Source organism: Microtus pennsylvanicus, chromosome 2, assembly GCF_037038515.1.
Source record: "Microtus pennsylvanicus isolate mMicPen1 chromosome 2, mMicPen1.hap1, whole genome shotgun sequence".
Classification (NCBI taxonomy): Eukaryota; Metazoa; Chordata; class Mammalia; order Rodentia; family Cricetidae; genus Microtus; species Microtus pennsylvanicus.
The window spans coordinates 90,935,148-90,941,147 of NC_134580.1; positions in this window are offsets into that span (position 1 = coordinate 90,935,148).

Sequence of the window (6,000 nt, forward strand, 5' to 3'; positions counted from 1 at the left end):
ACACCTTTAATCCCAGAATTTGGGAGGCAGAGGCAGGTGGATCTCTGTGAGTTCGAGGCCAGCCTACTCTACAAGAGCTAGTTCCAGGACAGGCACCAAAGCTACAGTGAAACCTTGTCTCGAAAAAACGTGTGTGTGTGTGTGTGTGTGTGTGTGTGTGTGTGTGTGTGTGTTCTTGCTTAATGAAATTGGCACTATACAGTGGTTACTCAATAACTACAGATTGCATTTTTAACACAAACGATATGTCAAAAGTACTCCCTTTGTAGGGGTGTGGTTAGCTGAGAAAAAATAAATTCCCTGTACTATCTGATAGGAAATTAAGGAACTTTTAGCTTTAGAATTGCTTATGTTGTTAGGCAGTCTAGGGATAGGTTTGTAGCTTGCTTGGCTGCTTGGTTTTGTGTGCTGGTGGTTTAATGAGGAGTTTCACATACTGATTTCACACACTTAACATTGAGCTACATCAACAGCTAGAGTTTTCATTTTAAGGACTCAGGATGAAGTGTTCCATAGTACAGTTAAAGTCACAAATAACACTAGAGAAGACACTGGCTTAGGACCTGGAGACCTTGTATTTAAATAAGTTGAGGCACAGAAAGATTTTTCAAGTAAAGTGGGTTTTATTTACATAGATTATGAGATATGAATCGTTTCAGTATCCGAAAATACGAAGTCCTCATTACACTGAACAACCTTTGGAATCCCACAATGGAAAGGTGATCTTGATAAACCTCTGCCTAATGTGCCTTGACATATTTAGTCACCAATTTATGTCACACTGAAAGTTTTGCATTCCTCAAGACCAGAAGCTGAAGTAAATCCGCAGTCTCTAATAGGCTTAAGTGCCTTCACCTTGTCCTGATTTGACCTTCTGTATACTCTAGATCTTGAAGATTGCCAAACATATACAGTATTAGTAGATTGTTTGCTTTGAATTTCTGTGTTCAGAGGAGCATCAAACCCCTTTATTTGGACTAGTATTCAGTAAATCCATTGTCTTCTAGCAGATTTTGCTGAGTCACAGTTTGTGATTGAGTCAGCACTTTGAGAACTATTTATGTGAAGCACAGCAGAGCTGTGTTTGTCCATGAGCCCTTACAACATTCTAGCAACTTACTTGAATCAGATTTTTATTGTAACTATTTTCTCTATTTTTTCTCCCAACAGTTGTTAGTGATTATATTTACATTAACAAACATTTTTCTTTTTCTTTGGCGTTTTGATAATGTACATATATTACTGCATTTTGAAGACATAACTGAAGAACACAAATGAAGAAAGCCTTAGATGAAATTGAGGACCCAGAAGAGAAAAAGTTCTTGGAGATAGTAAAAGCTTACCACTCCCTGTCATCTCTTCTCTCAGCACCAGTGCAGTGGGTACTATGATTGTTTGGTGGGAGGAAATGAAAGCTCAGAAGGTAACTGATCTGCCCACCACTCCAACAGCTAGGAAGTAGGAGAGCAGGTAGCAGTCTGTCACCACAGCCTTGATTTTCACCATTTCCTGGTAGTTCTCATCCAGAATAGTAACACAGCTGAGTAAAGAAGATAGCCTTTGGATAGACATCTAATAAAATAGGAGTGCCTATTACCCTTAAGTGTGTCAGTCTTGTGGTTTTTCAAAGAATTTGCTACTCAGGATAAGTGTCTAAAGTGTGTTTCTTTTGTACAAAACATTCGATCTTATGTGAATGTTTTGATCAGCTTTTGTGAAGTTCTGGGTGTTCTGATAGCAATCTAATATATCTTACATGTTTGTGCCTGCTGTGTTTGTACTTTCATTTATCTTTGCTACAACAGCTCCAAACAAATTTATGTCTGTAGTACTGTCCTTTATAATTATAGATAAAGTAGGAAAATTAGAAGTACTAGTTAAGTTTTATTTTGACATAGCATGACATTGAGGGTTTTCTCTCAGATTTCTCCTTAATAGCAGAGATTGTCTTTTTCGTCTAAAGATTGAAGCAGGTGTGGTGGCACACTCTTGTAGTCCTGGCACTTGAGAGCTGAGGCGGGAGGAAAGCTGTGCATTTAAGGCCAGTGTTGTCTGCATAGTAAGTTCAAGGCAAACTGGACTATATAGCAAGACATTGTCTCAGAAAACACCCATGGATCTGGAGAGAGAGAGAGATCAGATGTTAAGAGCACTTTCTGCTCTTCCAGAGGACTTAAGGTTAGTTCCTAGTATTATTGTTAGGCAGGCGTGTGTGTGTGTGTGTGTGTGTGTGTGTGTGTGTGATGTAATATATTACATATATAAATCCTATATTGTTTAATATATTAATTTTAAACTTTTGTTAGGCATTACATACTACATAATATTTATAAATATTTTGATAATATAGAAGAAGGTTTAATTCAATTTAACTATAAAGCAGAAAATTTAGAGTTTTTAAAATTTGTTTTGTTGTTGTTGTTTTGTCTTCAAGACAAGTTTTCTCTGTGTATCCCTGGCTGTCCTGTGATGGAGGAAGGTCATTGGTTAATTATAATAAAGAAACTGCTTGGCCCTCATAGGTTAGAACATAGGTGGGTGGAGTAAACAGAACAGGATGCTGGGAGGAAGAGGAAGTGAGGTTAGACGCCTCATACATGCTCCCCTCTCCCGGGCAGACGCCATGAAGCAAGCTGCCAGGTCAGACATGCTGAATCTTTCCCAGTAAGACTGATGCTACACAGATTATTAGAGATGGGTTGATCGGGATATCAGAATTAGCCGGTAAGGGCTAGAGCTAATGGGCCAAGCAGTGTTTAAAAGAATACAATTTGTGTGTTGTTATTTCAGGGTATAAGCTAGCTGGGCGACCAGGAGGAGCTGGGGCGGCAGGAACGCAGCCCGCAGCTTCCACAACAATCCTGTCCTTGCTCTGTAGATCAGACTATCCTTGAACTCAGAGATCTGCCTCTGCCTTCCAAGTGCTGGAATTAAAGGCACAAACCTCTGCTGCCTAGCTCAAACAGAAAATTTGTAAGAAAAGTACTACAGAAATCCCTTCCTTTATTCATAAATACAGCATTTCATAGTAAGAATCACACAATGAATATGAGACTCCTAATTTGAGTGTAAAGTTAAGAGAGAATTCTGGCTTTCTTCCTAATTATTTAAATTCATAGAGTTACAACTCCCTTCTCAATAATATCTTTAAAATGAACATAAAGCTAATTTTCCTAGGGAGTCTGTTGTTGGGCACATATTTCTAGAGCCATTGGAGGCTGCTTTCTTTGATAGTGGGATAGTCAAGAAAAAAGGAGTCTGGTCTCTGAAGGGAAGTCCATTTCAGACTGCTTGGTCTTATCATCTCTAGATAAGACTCTAGATGAAACTTCAGGTTTCATCTTTTCATTCCTTTTAATATTAGGATACAAAGTAATGGGTGTCCCCATGGCATTATCAAACATTTTGTCACTAAACATTGTCATTCATTTCCCATGACCATGCTGAGTGTATAGAGATGTATGTTGGACATCTTCCTCTCTTGCTCTTCACCTTAAATTTTGGAACATATTCTCCTACCAAACATGGAGCTTAGTGGTTGAACTAGACTAGCTGCCTTGCAAGCTTTAGGGATCCACCTGTCTCTGCCTTCACTGGTATTATAGGCATGTGCCACCACATACAGCTTTTATATGGGTTGGTGGCTTCTAAACTTAGTCCATTATGCTTGTGCGTCAAGTGCATTACTGACTGAGCCATCTCCCCGGACCAACATTTAAAATTTTTGGAGCAGTCATGATTGGGATTTTCCACCTCAGAAAATTATTGTTGGGGTACAGCAAAGATTCCCAACTTTATGTGTTGATTTTTGTATGCCGTTTCGTTTACTTTCCTGAAAGTGTTTTCTTAGTTTTATGTTTTCTTTTTCTTTTTTTTTTTTTGGTTTTTTTTAGTTTTTTTGTTTTTTTGAGACAGGGTTTCTCTGTGGCTTTGGAGCCTGTCCTGGAACTAGCTCTGTAGACCAGGCTGGTCTCAAACTCACAGAGATCCGCCTGCCTCTGCCTCCCGAGTGCTGGGATTAAAGGCGTGCGCCACCATCGCCCGGCAATTTTATGTTTTCTAGTGGAATCTTTGGAGTCTTAATTTAAGTACATGATTATGTCCTCTGAAAGTGGGGATAAATTGATTTCCTTTTCTATTTATATCCTTTTAATTTTTTTATTGTTCTAACACTTTGGGCACTAATATGAAAAAAAAGTGGGCACCCTTGTCTCATTCCATATTTTAGAGGAAATGCTCTCATTTCTTCCGCATTTAGAATTATGTTTGCTGTAGGTTTATAGTCTTTATCATGTGTGGTGTGTTCCTTCTATTCCTAGTTTTACCCCCCTCATGTCTTTTTTGTTTTGTTTTGTTTTTCAAGACTGAGTTTCTCTGTGACTTTGGGGCCTGTCCCAGAACTAGCTCTTGTAGACCAGTCTGGCCTCATACTCACAGACATCTGCCTGCCTCTTCCTCCTGAGTGCACCACCGCCCAGCTAAGGTCTTTTATTATGTAATGATATTTAACTTTTTTTTACATGAATTTAGATAATGATGTGGCCTCTGTCCTTAAGTTTATTTCTGTGCCCAATTACACTTTCTGATTTGTGTGTGTTGAGCCAACTTTGCAACCCTGCAATGACAATAACTTGACAAATCCTTTTGATTTATTGATTAGAATTTATTACTGTTTAAGTTCCTTAAAAGCAGGTGATTGGAAAATGTGGCTGTGTATCAGTGGCTTCTAAGGTTTCTTTTGGGTAGGTATGCCTTTCCTGCATCCAGGCAACTGAGCCACATCCTGCCAGACTTATTTGTCCATGCTTGGAGGGAAGCATGAGGATTAAGAAGTGGCAAGTAGAAAAATAAAGATATAAAAGAAAAGACAGAGACACAAAATCCATCCTGCATTCATTTCTTAGGCTTATATACCCCAGTCCAAACAGGAGGGGGAGGACAAAAGACTGCTTTACCGTGATAAAAGAAACAACAATACAACGAACAAAGTAATAACCTGCTCAGTACCCAAAGCATTAAGTAACCACACCCTAGGCCAAAACACTGTGTTAGTAGCCACACCCTGGGTCAAACCTCTGTCCTAACCTTGAAGGAACAAGAAGTGGCCTGAACTCTCTCTGACTTTTGGTCAAGGTGGGGCGGAGCCCGTCTGTGAGCTCCCACAACAGATTAGGGTTGATTGCTTCAGTCTGAAGGATTGGTGAAAACATGGTTTCTACATGGCACTATCAATTTCAGATAGCCCATATTAAATATAAAATTCATCCAGACAACTATAAGCTTTTTAATTCCTTCATCACTTTGGCGTCATTGGAATTGTTTTATTGTTGGTGTTAACAAAACCACTGTGTGCCTCATATTTTGAAGTTAGACCTTAGAGAAAAAGGAATGACAGCATCATTATATGGTAGAAACCAGAGTTTAACCCACTTCATGTTGGCCCAGCATCTGTTCAGAGTCACTGCTGCTAGTGACCTAACTGGAATTTCTTGGTGCTTTAATAAGGCTTCAGTAAATTGAGAAAATAACTATTTTGATGATGAAATCTTATGATCCTATTTCACAAGTGTCTTTGAGGCAGGAGTTTAAAAGAATTACTATCTTCTCACTCATCCTTTGTGACCAGCTGAAAGGATCCTTCCAATGTGGGTGATGTTCATATCACCTCAGGCTTCAGGATAAAGTTCAGACTACTTACCCTTACTGTCATGGTTTGTATTTTCTCTCCAGACTCCTTTCAACTCAACATCACACACACACACACCACATCATCCCCCCAACACACACACACAGTGACAGAGGCCATCTCCGTGAACCACTATGCAACCTCATTCCGAGCTTTCAAACTCACTGTGTTGAGAACACTTTTCCCTCCTCTCCTATTTTTCTTTCACCCATCATCCTACCTCTTCCCCAAATACTCTTGCTTTGAGCTCCATATCTTACTTCATTCTTCTCTTGCAATTTTTGTATAGAATACTTCTGTGCACTCCCTTGAAC